General features: G+C 45.1%; 1 protein-coding gene across 1 annotated transcript in view; it reads right to left on the reverse strand.

Annotated features, from left to right (window-relative positions):
- LOC107119417 (dynein heavy chain 9, axonemal-like) overlaps positions 1 to 19,397 on the reverse strand; it is a 115,729-nt gene that overhangs the window by 89,224 nt on the left and 7,108 nt on the right. The gene's annotated exons all lie outside the window — the stretch shown is intronic.

Consider the following 19,397-nt stretch of genomic DNA (forward strand, 5'->3'; position numbering starts at 1 on the left):
TTGTGAGTGAGTCTACATTTGACTATCACATAAATTAGTTTTTTAGATTATTTCCATAACCTTGTAAAAATCTCAGAATGAATTATTTTAAACTATATTTAAACTATATTTTAAGAATAATTTAAACATTATAAGAGAAAACAGAACCAAGACAATTTCATTATAGAAAACGTTGTCCTCAATGGGGGTAGACCAGACCCCCAGAGAACAGGTCTACCCTCCTCTTTCCACTATATTAGTAGCTCTGGCCTCCAGAGAACAGGTGTATCTGCTCCACTCCACTATATTGGTAGGCCTAGCCTCGGACTGGCACCCTGCGCTGAGCCTTAGAAAACATACCAGCATTTATTGGGGGGAAAACTCTTGCAGTGTACTTTGAGGAGTTTTTAGTGAAATATGACAAATTACAGGTCAAGTATAACAGAGGTGGAACAATCACTGCAGAACCCTGCCTGACCTAACAAACAGGAAGTTACTTAAATGTTATCAACCTGCCCAAACTACTTATCTATTCAAATATTTATACCCCACTTTTCCTGTGACTCAAGGCAGCTCACAAATCATGCTGAAAAGCATAACAAGATATATATATATATATATTTCCCCCAGCTCCATTATAGCCTATGGGGACCATTACAGTCAATGGGCCCACAGGCTATAATGGAGAATCAATCTGAGGGTATCTGGGGCTCTGGGGGGCTGTTTTTTGAGGTAGAGGCATCAGGTTTGCAGCATAGTTGCTGGTGCCTCCCCTGAAAATGCCCCCTCAAGTTTCAAAAAGATTGGACCGGGGGCCCAATTTTATGGGTCCCAGAATGAGGCGCCCCATCCTCCATTGTTTCCAATGGAGTAAAAATGCCTTAGTATGAGCAGAAGCTTAAACTCCTTGTGCTGGAGCTAAAATTTTGTGCATCAACACCCCCTAGCACAGTTTAGAGGGAACTCTGCTTAAAATCTAGGTGTTCATAAATTGCAATCAGACTGTGAAATATTCAATATTTTTAACTTAATGTTTAGAAGTTGCAGGCTGTCTCAGCATTCAAGTACCTTAAGACTACAGTGGAAGGGACTTATCTTCAACTTCAAAATGAAAAGAGAAAAGATTGACTCTGTTCTCAAAGCAAAAGCGTTTTTGGAACAGCATCAAAGCCCAGCAAAAGGAAAAGTAGAGGACAATATCGTCACAGAAGAACACGGTTCCAGAAGCAGTGATAGCTCTCCAAGTAGCTCCTTTGAGGAAGATTTTGACTCTGAATCAGAATTAGGAGCTGCGTCTCCTAAATCATTTAAGGTTAAGCTGCCCTTTGATAAGAACAAATGTGGAAGGAGAAAATCAGCTAAATAACCCAATTCTGAAAGTCTGTTTTTTCTCTTTTTTATTTACTAAGATGCACACACTACAGTTAACTTTGTTTGTACTGATTACTAACTTTTAATCTCCAATTATGTAAAAGCTAAATAATGAGGAAACACTAGATAACCGAATTTTAGATTTTTTTTGGATCCCTGCTTATTCTGTATTTTAGTTTAGTTTATTCCTTTTCCCTATACCTTGTAGTGTGTAGAGATAAAAAGCAATTAAAATGTTAAAAAAAAGATTACAGTGGAAGGAACTGTCTGAAATGTCTATCTGATCTCCTTCATTGAGTTCCTGTGGTGTTTCCTTGCATTACTCAAGCAACCAATCTATAAATGCAGAAGGACATATGGAAGTACGGAATACCAAGAGAGCATGATGCATCCAGTAGATCAAAGCCAGTAAGGATCTATGAGCTCAAAATAGTAAACAAATATTTCCAGGGTTTTTTTGAGCTAGTAACTGGAAGGATATAAAAACTAGAAAGCTATAAAAAGTGAATTATTTGCCATATTCTATTTAATCTATTGTATTTTAGCCTGTTGTGAGCTGCCCTGAGCCTGCCATGCGGGGAGGGCAGAATAGAAATTGCTAGAGGTGGCTTCTTGTTTGGCTTCATTAACTGAATTATTCAGGTCATGACCACAAGTCTAACGAAGGTAAAAATAAGCTATGATGGGTATGTAAAACTTCAATCAGTACGTCATGCAAGAGCTATATTTTAATCATCCTTATTACTATTATAGAATTTGACAAGCTCACTAAGTTCCCCCCTGCCAATCATTCCCTAGCTTGTCCTCCAACTGTGATACTTTTTATATTCAAAAGATAGGCTGTCTAGAGAATCATTAATTTATCTGATGCTTTAAAGATATGGCCAGGCCCACATTCTAGCTCACCAGAGCTGTCATCTAGCAATGGGTAAGTTTTACTCTGCAAAGCTAACTCAAGAAAGCTCTTCGTGAATTCTGAAAAAGTGTACGAGGGCTGTTGTCTCAAGGAGACCTGTCATCTGTAAAGGCTTTCAATTGTCAATGACTGCTCTCTTTACAAGAACAAAGGAGATATTTAGACAAATACCCATCTTCCCCTACTCTCTCTAGCTGAAACTGATGAGAGCAATCCTAAGCGGGTCTACTCAAAATTATTCAATGGGACTTACTCTTAGGAAAGTGTTCTTAGGATTGTACTGTAAGTCATCAGTGATTGGTTGGTTGTGGTCCTAATGAAAAGAGCAACCTTTCCACTTGCTCACTATTACAATACTAGGAGTAAGGCCCGTTGTGGGAAGAAATACAATGAGCTCTAGAAGGAAGCTCCATGTGAGTGTCCTGACTGTGGCTGGTGGGGCAGCAGAGGGAAGGGGAAAATAGAGGGAGGCAAGCCATGTTTATTTCCTTCTGCTTGGCTATAAGGCAAAGCTGTCTCCAGTCATTTTGCTGCCCCAAGTGGGTAGTATGGGAGGACAGCCTCATGGTAACAGGTATGGTTCTCTCCACCCCTGACTTATGTTGATTTGGGGTTATGCAGGGGCAGCTAAGGTAGAAAACCACCTCCTCCTATGCCATGTCTTCTGGGTTCCAAGGGTCTGGAAAGTGGTTCCATAGCCAGTTACAGGGTTCCTAACTCTGGGTTGGGAAATACCTGTAGATTTCAGGGGTAGAGCCGGGGGAAGGCAGGGTTTGGGGTGTGGAGGGACCATAGCAGGGTATAATTCCATAGAGTCCATTGCCCAAAGCAGCCATTTTCTCCAGGAGAACTGATCTTGGAGATCTTCAGGTGCTGCCTAAAGGCTGGCAATACTAAGAGGAGGGCCAGACCTGTAGATATGAGGGGTAGGAGCCTTGGGAGGGCAGGGTTTGGGGTGTGGAGGGACTTCAGCAGGGTATAATGCCACCGGGGTGATCACGAACGAATGGTTTTCCCAGTGATCCCCCACCCCTAATCATAGTGGCACAGTCTCAAATTCACATGGCTCCTTCATGGAGGATCCATCCATTTGGGTGAATATTAACGGCTCTGGCAACCGCACTACCGTGGCTTCTAGCCCAGAGACCAGGGATGGATTAATAAGGTCCCTCCCACACCCCAAGTCAATGAGGCCACACTCTGATATGGGTCCCCATGTTTGGATTCCAGAGAGTCACAGTCACGAAAAAAGGGGAGAATAGCTGCTCACCACATTAGGTGCCTCTGGGATCAGGTCCTGCTGATGCGCGCCACTTACAGCAGGCCCTGCCCATTTCCAGTCAGCTCGATGTCCTCCTCTTCACTGGTGTCTCCTTCGGCTTCCGGCAGGGCTACCTGGACAGCCTTAGCAAATTTCGGCTTGCTCGACGGTTTCTTCATGGGAGTCCCCCCGTGTGTCTTGGGTGGCTCGGGTTTCCCCGGTTTCCCTTTCTCCGGTCCACTGCAGTTGGCGGCAAAGTGGCCACAATCCCCACACCGGCGGCACAAGCCCTGCTTTAAGCGTTGGTCTCGGAGCGATTCAGATGGCCTCACTGGTTTCTCCTTCTGCGCTGGGACCAGGGGTTGTTTTCCTCCAGCTGCTGCAATATCCAAATGCAGGGTGTTCAGGTGGCCTTCCATGCTCTCCGCCTCCTGCATCCATGCCAAGAGTGATACCGGGTCCATGGAGCGAAGGACTGTCTCGCAGATCTTGGGCTTCAGTCCCACATGGTACAGTTCGGCCAGGGCCTGGTCCGGCCAATTGTGAATCTTGGTGGCATGGAATTTAAATTCTGACAAATATTCCCTCACCGAGTGCTTTCCTTGTTTCAGGGTGCGGAGGAATGCCTTGGCTTTTGGGCCGGCATTCCGATCCTCGAACTGGGCATGCAACCCCCACATAAAAGTGTTCACATTAACCAACTCCAGACCCCGGGAGTTGTAGAGGCTCACGTACCATGTTGCAGCAGCTCCACGCAACCGAGCCACAATCACATCTACATGGTTGCTGTCATCCGGGAACAGGTGGTCCCACTTCTCCACAAATTTCATTACTCTGACTACAAAGTAAGACAAATCCTCCGGGTCTCCGCCAAACGTCGCCTCAATCAGGTCTATGGGACGGTGGAGAACCTGGCCCCTGGGGCTTCCTGGCTGGGGCGCTGGGGTAGGGGCACCCCATCGGGGCCTGGCACCAGGCTCCCCGGGCCTGCTGGCTGGACCGGTATCAGGGGTATAGGTGTTCCCTGAGGTGGTCCCTGAGGAGGGCCCTAAGGGGGGAAAGGGTAGGCGCCATCTGCTCTGCCTCCCACTCAGCTTGCAGTGCCTGGATTACCATATCCAGAATGCCTATTAGGCCATAGTCCTCTTCCTGTATTAGGATTTCAAGTTCCTCCTGCTTGTTTCCCATACTCTGCACATTAGTGTAGAGACATCATAATCCATGTTTTATGCATCCCTGAAGTTTTTGTTTCTGTACTTACATGTGAGTTAATGTTATCTAGCATATGTGCCACTCCCCACAAAATTTTAGAATTCTTATCTCCAGTTATTGGCGTAATGCTGGACTTTGCATTTTTGTCTTGCTCCCCCACAGGATTTAGTTTAAAGCTCTACTTATTAGGTTTGCAAGGCTGTTTCCAAACACATTTTCCTACCCTTGTGTGGTGCAAACCATCTCCAGTTAGAAGAGCTTAATCTCAAAAACATAAGCCATGGTCCAAAAATCAAAACCTTTCCTGATGATACCATTTACATATTCATTGATCTGCAGTATTCTTCTTTCCCTTCCTAAGCCATGATCTTTGACAGGAAGAACTGATGAGAATACAACCTGCGCTCCCAATTTCTTCACCTTTTTACCCAGAGCCACATAGTCTCTTTTGATACGTTCTGGGCTGTGCCAGGTGGTATCATTCATTCCCACGTGGATGAGAAGGAAGGGATAATAATCCATGGGCTTGCTGAGGCTTCCTACCCTTTCTGTCACATCTTGGATGCATGCACCTGGTAGACAGCATACCTCTCAAGCAGTGTTCCCTCTAAGCTGAGTTAGTGTGAGCTAGCTCACAGTTTTTTAGCCTCCGGCTCACACATTTTTTTCTTGGCTCAGGAAAAGTGGCTCCAGAGCAAACTCATTGATGCAGCAGCCAAATCGCTCGCTCACAACTTAAATGCCAGTAGCTCACAAAGTAGAATTTTTGCTCACGGGACTCCATAGCTTAGAGGGAACATTGCTCTCAAGACAACAAGTCCAAAGAGCATACTTTAGCTTCTACCCTTCAGTAGTGTTGGGGAATGTGCATATAAATTGCTTTTATTTGTGTTTGCTGACATTGTTAGCAGATGGGATTGTAATTGCATTTTATCTGAATTGTGCTGATGCTTATGTGTATGCAGTGTACCTGTATTTGTGTGTATGGGTTTGGAATGCTGTGTGATTTGCTTGCTTTGGTTTGCCTGCACTTGGAAGCTTCTGTGCCAATGTGCTGCCTGCACCAACATGCTAATGAAGGCACGCACACACCTACCCATCCTGCCTTGGGAACAAGAAGGCATTCTCCATTATGCTCAGCCAAAGGACTCTTACCAACAACAGCTTTACCACCATGGATGGATCTCTGGATAACACGTAACCCTGTATCCGGTTTGCATCTGAAAGTAACTTGTTTCCTGTTTACTGCCTTGGACCAGGCCAGAGCCTCTCCACTACAAAGGTTCCCATGGTGATACAACTTTGTTACCTTGGCCAAATGGTTCCATTGAGGTAGAGGCTTAGATTTAAATATTGACCCACTCCCTCTAGATAGGTACGTCACATTCAATACCCAATAGGTATAGAACATGGGACGGACCAAGGACAGGAGGGTGGCACTCATGCCAACACCCAAACTAGGTGATAAAAGGCCAAGCACATCCTTTGTTTGTTGCTAGCCATCCCTACCCCACCTAGGCAACTAAAGCTCTACTGAAGGTTATTCTTATGTGCTTTCTTGGATCGCGACCAAGAGAAGCCCACACGTTTTTGGCTGGTTCCAATCCGTGTGAATTAGAATCCCTCCAGTTAGTTCTTTTGTTCCCGCATTCTTCATTTGGAAGATCAAACTTCCTTCAGGATCAGATAAGTATATCCGTTAACCTTTTGTCTGCTACCACCCAGTTAGTCACATTTGTTATTTTCCATACTGATTGCTTTCCATCTCTATTGTATCTAAAGGAAACTTGTGTGTGTGTGTGTGTGTGTGTGTGTGTGTGAACAAATCTGTTTTTGTATGACTGAGAACTCCAATATTATTCAGTAAAGACAACATTTATTCTTAAACATCCAGTTGTCTCTTTGTGGGAATAAGGATTGTCCGTTCTGATTCTAATCTCTCTGTATACACTGGCGCTCAAGAACCCCTAGAAGATTAATCCTTCCCAAAGGATTTCTTCTAACAACATGCACACGTGCACATGGACTATGCTCAGAAATCCACATGGACTTGGAAAGTGCTGTGTGTCTCATCTGCTGTGACTCTTTCTGCTTACCTGACAGGCTTTCTGCCTGCTGTTTATGCAAATGGATCTTTACACACACATACAGCCAGCAAAGCATTATGGGAGCAAGACAACATGGTGGGTTCTTTGTTAGGAGAAAACAACAACCTCTGAGTCGCATATTCTCCATTACTGAGAGAAGGAGATGTCACAAAGGGGACAGGGTAAAGTCACAAAGGCATAGACTAAATCTGCATCTCTATGCCAAAGCATCCTGTTTACTGCTCTTGTGTTCATGAGAGAGGCCAACTACATTTGTACTTCAAAGGAGATGTCTTGAAGATGCAGGAAGCCACGCCTCACACCCAGCCAGATGGTGACAATAAGGTAGGATCTAGAATTACAACATTGCCACTCCCCTAGGGAATACCTGCCCCTTTCCACACTCAAACCAATCAAGGTTAGCCATGGGTTGAGCTTAGAGAAAAGGTGGGACACCAGCAGGCAAAGCGCCTCCCACCTGTAAAATTCCACTACTTAACGCAGAGAGCACACTTTGAATCTGCACTCTGCACTTCTCTGCACTTTAACTAACCCTGCACCTGGCTTAGCCACCAAACTCCCCCCCCTTTTCCTTAGGCAAGGCTCCTTGTGTGTGGACTCTGGAGATGTACAGCCTTACAGCTACAGAGACTTCATGCCCACATTAGCTGGCTTGTTCTAGCAATGTGGAAGAGCTATTAATCCCAGAAATTCTTTCCTCAGTCTCCAATCTTCTGCTGCTACAGTTCCAAGAGCTTCTGGATCAGGCAAGTATTTTACAAATACCTACCCCAACTCCAAGTAACTAGAGGACTATTTTGTATTCTTTCTTTATTGCTAAAGGAACCTTGTGTGTGTTTGATTGTATGATTCTGTTGTGTATATATGTGAAACCAAGTATTATTCAGTAAAGAGAACAACTGATTTATAGACGCCTTGTCACGTTGTCTCTTTGGATTGGATTCTCATTTGGATTTCACTTTCTCTGTATACACAGGCCACAAACCCATTAACATTTAGACCCACCCCTGCCGCACGTGAGGCGGGTGGGGCTAACAGTAGGGAATCCCCAATTACCAACACACACCTTCTCCTCTCATCCACAAGAGTCTGAGAAATGTTCTTCAAGCTTCATGGAGGCTGGGGGAGGAGCCCTTGTTCCAGTGATTCAGAATCAATATCTGTGGGGAGATCCAGGAACCAATTGCTTAGTAACAGAGGCTCAAAATGTCTCTTGATATTCCTGCTCCTGTGGGTTACATTCTTCCATGTGCCCTCCTCCTGTGTTGGGTGCTTTTCCAGTTGCTGAGATACTTCTCCTCCTGTTGCCCTCTCAGGAGTGCTTCATGCATTCTGTCCATGAACTCTTCACCTTCCCTTTTAAACTGGTGTGTGAACAAGCATGCCTCAAGTCCCTGTATCTTCTCCAGTAGGGCTACCAACTTACACTTGCTGCAAATGTAATTACTGTTACCCTCAGATAAGAATACAAACATGCCACAGATTTTGCATGTCACTGCCTCAGCTCTCTCACCAGCCATGCTGCTGCAATCCATTTCAAAATTAATTCAGTTTAACTGACCCTTGCTTGATAACTTCCCTACCAAACTGCCTCTCAAGACTGCCTGTGAAAGGATTGCAGAAGCAAAACCTAACTTAACAAATATAGAATGTAAGAGCTACTCAGCTTTCTATGGGGCCCCCAGGCCAGACACCCAGGCTAAGAGCCCTTGTGCTCTTGCCCTTCAGCTCACATCTCTGGCAAGGAGGAGCCTAATATAATGAAAGGCTCACCCATCAGAGGGCGGGGCCAGCAGTCAGCCTCAGGCAAAACTGCTAAAAGCTACAATCAGTTGCACCGAGGCAAAAGAGACAAACAGAAACTACACTCCCTCAAACAAGCACCACTCTCCAACAGGTTATACACACCCACACACCCTCAAACACTGTCGTCCCACACAGTAACCTCAGCTGCTACTCCTCAGCAGTTAAGGAAAGGCAAATAATAAAACACTCACCACTCCAGCAGCAGCTCCCTCTCCTGCCCCTTCTCAGAGCCCAGCTGAATCTCAGGAAACGTCCCTGAGGTTCAGAAAGCCAAGGAGGAAGGAGACAATCTAGAGTGCTTAGAGGATGGGGCAGAGTAGGCAGTGGATTAAAAAACAGTAACCACAGGGAACAGCTGGTAGAGGAAACATGTCTGAGGAATGGGAAAGTGGAACAGAGAAGGAATGGAGGGGCTAACAAGAAAGGAAATTGTGGGAAAGCCTTATAGGGGCTGAGCACCTCTATATGGTTGAATGGCAGGGCAAACAAGAGTTCAAGATCGACATTATAGTATTATGCATATGAGTTTTTAAAATCAAAGATTCAGCTACTGTATACTCCTGAGTCCTCTTGAACCATGTCTTATTATGGAGAAGACTGTCTCAGCTGTGGGGAAATTTTAAATTAGTCACACAGAAGAAATAGCATGGGACCTTGTTCTAAACTGATCAGAAATACCATAAATATTCAACTTTCAAAATTTTCTGTGTTCTTTTGTTTCCTGACCTCCAACTACTCTCCTCACAAGTTCATTTTTTTCTTGATGGAGCAATGTCTGGAGAGATTTCCATGAGGATGAATCTGAGACAAGAAGTTTAGAAGTAAACTGTGAGTCTGTCCTGTTGGACCATCTTGATCAAAAGATGGTGACAGCATTAGCAAAATTTAATGTGTACTGCCTATCTGTGACAGATTGCATCAAAATCAGTCTTGATCAAGAATGGAAATGTTATGGAGCTACAAAGTACACAGAATGACAGAAAACAAGATCTTCTGTCCTTTTGTCAAGGAAATACTAGTTTTTCTTTAATATGAAATACATGAATTGCTTGTTTATCCCTTAGCCACACGTACAATCTTATCATCTGCATTCTGTAAAATTATAAATACAGCATTAATATGCAGCTTTGTCTCTGCAGCCGTTCTAGCTCTTGAAAGCTGAATCCACTACTTAGAGCTCATTATACAACGCCACATTTATTAAACAATGCCTTTTCAGTTACTTTTCCATATCTACATAATGAAAATTCTTCCTCTTCATAAAGAGAAGATGGAGAGTGATTGGGATGTTGGGGAGGGTAGAGGGGAATAATCCAAAGTAGCCAGGTGTATTCTCAATTTATAGTAAAAAGCTTTTTTCATCTTGTGTGAGGTATTTACATTCAGAAAAGAAAACTTCACAGAAAGAAGCCAGAGTTGAAAAGAAACAATTGGCATTTCAATAATAAGGTAATAGTCAATTTATTTAAATATAATCAACAACTGCCTTTTAACCAATGAATCTAGTAAAAGTCAGCATGGCTTTGTCCTCAACAGATCTTGTCAGACCAACCTGGTTTCCTTCTTTGATCATGTGATGAGATTACTGGATCATAGGAACTCTGTTGATGTGATTTACCTGGATTTCAGTAAAGCTTTTGATAAGGTTCTCCATGACAATCTGATGGGCAAACTGGAAGACTGTGGACTGGACTATAGGACAGTTTGGTGGATAGGGAACTGGTTAGAGGACCGCACCAAAAAAGTGGTGGTCAATGGCGTTTCATCAGATTGGAGGGAGGTGTCCAGCAGGGTGCCGCAGGGCTCGGTTTTGGGCCCAGTACTTTTCAATATTTTTGTCAATGATCTGGATGAAGGGGTAGAAGGGCTACTCATTAAATTTGCTGATGATACCAAATTGGGAGGAGTAGCAAACACCCAAGAAGATAGAGTTAAAATTCAACAAGACCTGAATACTCTGGAGAAGTGGGGAGTTGCAAACAGGATGCAATTCAACAAAGATAAATGCACAGTATTACATCTAGGCCACAAAAATGTCAAGCACAAATCCTGGATGGGGGATACGTTTCTGGGAAGCAGTGTATGCAAAAGAGATCTTGGGGTAAGAGTGGACTGTAAACTAAATATGAGCAGTCATTGTGATGCAGTGGTAAAAAAGGCAAATTCAGTTTTGGGTTGTATTAAAAGGGCCATAGCATCAAAGTCGCAGGAGGTCATAGCCCCTCTGTATACTGCCTTGGCTCCCCCCCCCCCCCCCCCGTGCACCCACTAATTTTCAAACATAAATGCCTTTTAGGAAGAATGAAAAACACAAAATTTGAAATTGCTGATGACTCCTAGTGGGGCTTGGAAGTTTCAGAGAAGTGGCTTGCTATCTCCTGCCTCTACATCCTGGCCCTGGTATTCTTTAGAGGTCTCCCATCCAAGTACTTGTCAGGGTCAGCCCTGCTTACCTTCCAAGATCTGACAAGATTGGGCTTGCCTGGGCTATCCAAGTCAGGGCAAGTTGGCTGCCACTTGACAGGACCTTACACATACCCACACATGTAGAGTTCTTTAGGATTAGTCATCATGATTAATAATTACATTACAATGTGTCTTCTAGAGTTCTACGTGATTTCACATGTTAGCTGGCTGCAGTCTTTACAATCATCCTATAAGGTAGATGTAGGGGGACTGAGTCATGTTTAAGGCCACACCATACATTCAGGGCGAAGGCAAGATTCACACACAGAACACTCTGATTTGTAGCTTACGGTGCATTCCTCTGCAGACTTATTTCAGTATAAATGCTTTGATTTCAAAGGGCCTAGACTGAAATAAATCTTAAAAAGAATTGCATTGGAAGTCCCTTAGCCATAATGGTACAGAAGCTCCATATAGGATAACCACTCATAGACATAGCACTTGACAGAGTAAAGGTCTCTGCCTCAAGGTCTTTACCATTGAAATTGGGACAAAAAGATCCAACATGCCAGCAACCAACAAGTTAAATTAGCTTAGCTCTGCCCCAGTACATCAAAAGTGTGTGTGTGTAGGATCCCAGTATTCAGAACTCAGAGGCTGTGGCTATAAATGGGGAGGTGGCGTGTCTCAGCAGTAGAGCATCTACTTGGCATGCAGAAGGTCTCAAGTTCAACCTCAGCATCTCCAGCTAAAAGGTGCAATAGTAGGTGATGTGAAAAACCTCCAGAGACCACGGAGTGCTACTGCCAGCCAGACTAGACGATACTGTCCTATGATCTGTCTCAAGATAAACCTGCTTTACTCGTGCCTTACGCTTCCACATAACACTCCCTCCACCCCCAGCGTCAAGATAAACCTGCTTTACTCGTGCCTTATGCTTTTGTTTTCTCATTTGAACTCCACTGGGAGAAAAGGTCTCAAAGAAGGGGGAAGAGAAGATATGGAGATGTAGCTGGTGGGGCACAAAGACAATTCAGTTCCTTTCAACTGTACCCCACTTTTGCTTTAAAAATAAAGCTGAACACACACACACCAGTCGAGGAGATAACAGAGAAAGTGCAGAGAAGGGGGAAAGGTGATAAGGGCTATGCGATCTCACTTCCCAGCAATTGGTATTAACCAAACTGTTACGTACGTGGGCCGCCATCAGGGATCTGTGCCTAAAGCAGGAGCTTGGTCCCCAAACACAAAGGGGACCTAGGATCCTAGTCCACCTCGAGCACACCAATAGAACCTTGGTGGAAACTTCAAACCCTCCAATGGGATATAGAGGTGCCGGATGGGAGTGTATATAGTTGGCCTTGCAAGGCCATTTTAGTTAGTCTTGTTGTAAAGTACAATAAATGCGTCTGAACGCATGTCATAGTCCGAGTTCTCCATGCGTTGAACCCAGTACTTTTCACAAATGAAGGTCAAAGCCAAACTCCAGCAGGTTGAATTTAGAGGAGATTTGAAGGAACACAGAAAACTCCCTCTCAGAATGCCTCTGTGGTGCTAACAACAACCTTGAGAGCGCACCTCGGAGCTCAGCGCGGTGGTGTACGGCACCTTACCCAGGAGGGACGGATGCCTTCAAACGCCGCCACAGATTCCCCCATCGCTCCTTACACAGGGTACACAATGCAAACGAGCAGCAGCCCAACTTTGCAGAAAGCCAAGGCAGCATGGTGCTGGACTGCCCTTCGCCCCGCTTCCCTGCAGCTGCAGCAGCCAAAGCGTTCAGTGGCCAGATTCACTCCTCCTCCTCCTCCCCCACCCCGGGATCCATGGGGAATCAGCACACGCGCTGGGGGCGCTCTTCAAAAAAAAAGGGGGCGAGGGAGATCTGCCGAGGAGGGAGGTGAAGGCCACCCCCCTGCCTCAGAGGGGTGCAGGCATGGGAGGCGCGGTGGAGCAGCAGGAGGAGGATTGTTGAGATGGCGGGCTGCAACTTCGTGTGTGTGTGCAGGGAGGCACATGCTCGGCCTCGGCGCGCAGCTTCACGATGGAGGGAGGAGCACAGCACACAGGCACTAAGGAACAGGCAGCAGGCAAGCAGAGCAGGTGCAGGGTTTTTGGTGAGGCGAGGGAGGGGTGGGGTGGGGCAGCAGTGACGATGAAGGAGGAGCACTGGCTGCACAGGCACTGAGGCATATGGCACAGGCAGCTGGGTGAGCGGAGCAGTGACGTGCGCACTGCGCAGGGTTTTTGGTTAGGCAAGGGAGGGGGTGGAGCAGCAGGCCAGTGCAGTGTTGGCACCCCCCTCCAGGGGGCGCTCTGACGGTCTGGCCCTGGGTGCAGAAGAGAGCGACGAGGATGATCAGGGGTCTGGAGACTGAGCCTTATGAGGAAAGGCTAAGGGCCTTGGGAATGTTTAGTTTGGAGAAGGGGAGATTGAGGGGGGACATGACTGCTCTCTTTAAATATTTGAAAGGCTGTCATTTGAAGAAGGGCAAGGAGCTGTCATTTGAAGAAGGGCAAGGAGCTGGCAGCAGAGGATAGGACCCGAAGCAACAGGTTTAAATTACATGCAGAAAGGTATCAGCTGGATTTTAGGAAAAAGCTTTTTCACAGTTAGAGTAGTTCAAAGGTAGAATCAGGTGCCTAGAGAGGTGGTTAGATCCTCTTCACTGACAGCTTTCAAGAAGAGGCTGGACGAATATTTGTCAGAGATGCTTTAGGCTGGTCCTGCATTGGGCAGGGGGTTGGACTAGATGGTCTGTATGGCCCCTTCCAACTCTATGATTCTAAAATGCTTTGACTCAGTGGTAGAGCATCAGCTTGGCATACAAAAAGGCCCAGGTTCAATTGCTGGCATCCCCAGTTAAAAGGATCAAGTAGCAGCCCAGGAAAGCCCAATGTCCTCAGAGTTGGCCCTGACAAGTATTTGGGTGGGAGACCTCCAAGGAATATCAGGTCATGACACGGAGGCAGGCAATGGCGAACCACCTCTGATAGCCTCCTGCCTTGAAAATGCTACCGGGCTGCCACAAGTCATCTGTGACTGACGGCTCTTTTCACCACCAGTAGGTGATGGGAAAGACTTCAGGCTGACACCCTGGAGAGCCACTGCCAGTTAGAGGAGACAATATTTCATGCATTCACAACCCTGATAACAGTAGCCATGATGATCTGATTTATACAGTGCATTTCAAATATACAAAGCACATTGCACACATTCTGTCAGTAAACCTAAAACAATGTCAAAAGTCGTTTTATCTCCATGTTGTAGAAGCCCTGCTGTGCTCTCATCTGACGATGTCATGAGGTGGAGCCTAATGCAGCCCACTACTCCAGTCAAGGACCAAATCTGGCCCATGTGAACTGGGTTGTGCACTCCTGCCTTATCCCGCCTGCCCTGCACTGAAGTATGCAAATAAGTGTGGTTATGCAAATAACCATGCAAACCTTTTCCATACATTGCAGGATAAATTGGAATGTGGAGACTATTAATAGGTATCCTTAGAGTCCCATCACTACACTTATTATTTATTCAGAGAAGGATTGGTGACTGAAAGCTCCAGAGCTCTCAGTGATAAGGCTGATTTAGCTGTTTGCCCTTTAATTTCAACAGCTAACAAACTTGCCTGGAGCACTATTTTGTTTGTTCATTTGTTTCATTACTGGGTGATGATGAATGGATGTATGGATTGAAGAGAGTCATTCTGAGGGTGGTTCCCTATTTTATACTTCTTGTTTGATTGCCTTTGTTTCCATTTCATATCTTATATTTGATGGATTGGAGCATCGAATTGATGAGACTATTTTCCCCCCACCAATTCTATTTTGTAACAGAAGGTTCAACCCCAAATTGTCAGACCGAGTAAAACACTTTTCTGAAGCTGATGAAGCAGTGAAACATTTTTTTCTATCTTATATTTGATGGATTGGAGCATCGATTTGATGAGACTATTTTTCCCCCACCAATTCTATTTTGTAACATAAGGTTCAACCCCAAATTGTCAGACCAAGTCAAACACTTTTCTGAAGCTGACGAAGCAGGGAAACATTTTTTTCTTTTTTTTTCTTTTTTACATATTGATGGAAGTCTATATTGTAAAGATGTAATCAGTGGCTCTTTTTCTAGGGAGGAAACAAATTTGGCCTTCATGGATCATTTTTCTGCTTCATTAGGTTCTGTGTTATCCTTTTGTGGTGGCTACTGCAAAAGTGCTAGCTGATACTGCTGTTAAAGTGCGCATTTCTATAGAGCTTTGTGGGTACAGTTTAACTTTATTGTTATAACTTTAAAGGTTATTTGTTGATCTAACCCCATCTCTCTGAAACATACCACTAGAAAGATAATATCTGAAATGTTCCTAAATATTGTTAGGATAATCTCAGTATTGTATTTTAACATTCACAATATCATTCAAAGACCAAATTTCTTCGATCTACCTTTTATAGGTGCTTTTTTTAAAAGGTTCCCTCATAATAGAAGTTTCCAAAAGAGCTTAAATCTTTTTTTCAAAGAGGCTCAATAATTTTCAAGAGTATTTTTTGATGTTGATAGTTTTCTAGAGGGAGTTTCCCCCTTCTGCCTAATTTCTATTTTTAATACAAATTTCTCAAATTATCAGATCAATTCTAGATATTCTGCACTGCTAGTTTGTAAATTAGATTACTACAGTCATGTTTTCCTCAATAACTAAGATCTTGAATATTAACAGAAATGCTAGTGCTGTTGGTTTCTGCAACAAAGATAATAGAGAAAGGAAGCAAGGGAGCAGAAAGCAGGTGAAGGAGGCAGGAGTATAAGGCTCATGTTATGTCTGATTAGTGCTGGATTAACATGATTCACTTCTGGATTTCATATTTTCAAAGGAAGCGCTATCATGGTTCTTGATTCTAATACCCTTTGATGCAAATTGAGCTGTGTTTCATTGGTTGGGGTCTGTTTGCACTTAGCACAGCCTAACTGAACCTAATTCACAGTGCCGTTCTAAGCACAGACACATCGTTTTAAACCCACTGACTTCAATGGACTTAGGAGGGTGCAACTCTGCTTAGGATGGCACTGTTAAGTGTGCATAACGTCCTCACCTCCATTTTAAGACGCTTAGGGATGACACTGTTAAGCTTTTCGGTCAGTCCTAGTGACATCCTTTTTTCTAACTCGCTCAGCTTTTGTATTTGGGTCACTGCTTGTATTTGGGTCATTGCCTGTCTGTGGAGCGTTGAAGCCCTCCCACTTCTTGGAGGAAGCAGGAGGGTGGGGGGAGCCAATTGGGGCTCAGCACAGAAGTGCTGGCAAATTGAGGAATGGCTCACTGGCCAGGTCGGGTGGCGGCCACCCTCCCTCCTCAATCCAGCCTCAGGCGCCTTGGTGGGGTGAGGGGCAAGGGGCCACACAACCCAGCAGTGGACCCGCCATATCTCTAACATGGAGAGGTCTCTTCCCCACCCGGGACTACCTGCTGTTGGCCATGAAGATGAAGATTTGGAAGGGGGAGTATGTGGAAATGTTCTCGTTCCTCTTCAAGGATGTTGAGGTGAAGGCAAGTGTGAGGAATGACCCCAGGGAGTTAGAGAAAATTAGGTGCATGCACATTGACAAGAACTTTGACAACTGGTTTACACTATTTACATGGGTGTGGTGATGCAGGTCCACCCTGGCCAGGGGGCAGCATTGGTGAAGTATCAGGACCTCATACACAGGGCATATAAGGAATACTCAGGGGGTGCTTGGCTGTGTTATGATGAGATGTTCCACTCTCAGACGGTCTTGGACCCATCATTGCCTTTGGACTGGAAGCACCAACGGCTCTGGTCTCAATGCATGGGCCCCACAGTGGCCATTTCAGGCAAGTATGTGGAAAGCAGGCACCTAGTGTTGCATTTGCTCATAGGAGCTGGGCAAGGAGTGGACAATAAGCAAGGGGATCCACCTTGTCTAGTCTGCTGGGGCTTCAACGATGCAGAGAAATGCTCAAGGAAGGTGTGCAAGTTTAAACATGCTTGCAGCACATATGGGGGCACACACCCCATGTCCTCCTGTGAGGAAGCTGGCCCCGAGACAGAGCTCAAGGCCAGGGCCATTAAAGGTTGCCTGGTGGTGATGGCATTTCAGGTGGGGTTAGGGGGAATACACAAGGAATTTCAGGTCAGGGCACAGGGGGGAGGGTGGGGTGGGGTGGAAGCACCACTGGCACTTGGCACCAGGCAGCCCTTCATCGTCATTTCTTTGGGATATTAGCAGAAGGTCAAGGGGACTCCTACTTGTCACAAAGGTAGGCCAGGGAGGCCAAGTTGGTTAGGGGGCCACGCAGGTGGCCTGGATGGCTAGCAGAAGGGCGACTACAGTACCCACTCCTTGGCATTGGAGTGGCTTCGACAGCTGCAGGATGGGGGTGTAGTCCCTCTGAAGTGTGGCACTGGGCCATGGGAGGCCCCGGGCATATGGTGTAGACAAACATTGTCAGTGCTGACTGATGGTGTATCTCTTTGCAGGATGCAGCACAAGGATGGAGGTCACTGGTAAAATGGTTGATGGCTCCAGCTTAGGCACCCAGCTAGACACTGGGGTCTGGGCTTCTGTTGACTGGCTGGAGGAAGGTGGAGTGCATCAGAGCCAGTCGTCATCCCGCCTCTATGATTGGTGTTGGTAGGAGCACCTCCCCAGGCCGTGGCCATGCATTTGATCTGGGCACTAAGTTGGTAGTCTCCACCCTGGGCTCAAGTCCTTGGCACTGCATTGGGGGGATGGGAACAATGGGGTTACTGGGTCGGTCAATTGCTTAGGCTGATCTGCAGGGCAATCTGTATGACTGATGGTTCCTGGTTGGCGGGAGGGGAGTTAAGCCGAGGATAACCACCTCTGTGGTGGGAAAAGCATAAATTGAGGGGATTTTGAGTTGGCAAGCACCTTGAGATATCAGCGATAGGGGGGTCCTCAAACTGAGTACCTATGGGCTTTGCAGTCAGGGTGACTCAGTTGGGGGCCTCTTCGGGGGATGGGGGAGCATACAATAAGCCTTAAGGCTTTGCAGTCGTGAGTTGGAATATGCCCTCCGTCCCCTCTATGCACTGGTGTGCAGGCCATGACCAGTAAGGTCTGGAGGGATCCCGAACCTGGCTCTGAGCCAGGGTGGGATTGCCCTGTTACGAGGCTTGCCGTGCAAGCACAATACAACCTGTGCTTTAATGTGTTAATGAGATTATGCAGATCAGCTTTTGTATAAATAAAATTTCCAGTTTAACCCATAACTTGTGTTGTGCTTCATTCAAGGGGTGGGCAGGCAAAGCTCTGATGAAGGTGAAAAAATTGCTCATTACTTTCTAAAGTTTTAGCTGGTCTTCATAAAGGTACTGATATACTGCTTGGGCATTTTCTTTAATGGATCAGTATGGCTACCTTCAATGTTCATCTCCTTTGAAGAATTTGAAATTTAGCTGTCCTAGGAGAGCTTGCCATTGAAGGAATATCTGTCACCTAATACAGAACTTTCCTAAATGGAATCCAATAGTTGACAGTACCCAACTTAGGTTCTCTGGATACTGTACCTAAACTTAATCTCCGGCTTTATTGATGTAAGGACTACTATTTCTTTTGCTTTTGTGCTGTGTCAACACCACTGCATTCCAACTAGTGCCAGTGGCAGTTTTGATTAATGGCTGGCTTTTACTTCATTGAGTCAGCATGGTGATTCCCATGATCCATCTGAAAACTGTTGCTATCTGCAGACAAAAAGCCTTTCTTATATATCTCTCTCACACCAAAGTTTGTTTTTTGTTTTGCCTAACATCCATTGCGGGAGTGGAGATTGTGAGGAATCTGAAAGCACTTTGTGATATTTTAACTGACCTGCTATTATATATGGATTTTTTAAATTAATCAGCATGGTTACTTGCAATTTTTGTTTGTTAGATCTGTATTACGATATTTACGCTAAACAAAGACAACCCTGGATGTAAGCTGCCCCCCCCTTCCAATGTTATATCCAAAAAGATTTTTATTATTGGACATAACTGTAACTTGTATGGCAATTCAAGATGACCCACTCTTTTTATGCCATATCTGGAAAGCAAAACCTAGCCTTGCATTTTAATAAATACTGCACTTCACACACACACACACACACACACCTGACTGTGTAACACAATGAAAATTTCTCTTAAACAGTTACAACCAAAACATTATATTCATGGGACTTCATGAGAACAACAAAAAGCATTAGATGACACATTTTAATGGCGAATGAAACTTGTTTCATATTGGAACTGTCTTCATTCATTTGTTTTTTGGAGTCTAGCAAACTAGAAACATTTGCTCTGAAGTTGGGAAATACCAGCTTCTAGA

Source organism: Gekko japonicus, unplaced genomic scaffold, assembly GCF_001447785.1.
Source record: "Gekko japonicus isolate JY-2015 unplaced genomic scaffold, Gekko_japonicus_V1.1 scaffold820, whole genome shotgun sequence".
Lineage (NCBI taxonomy): Eukaryota > Metazoa > Chordata > Lepidosauria > Squamata > Gekkonidae > Gekko > Gekko japonicus.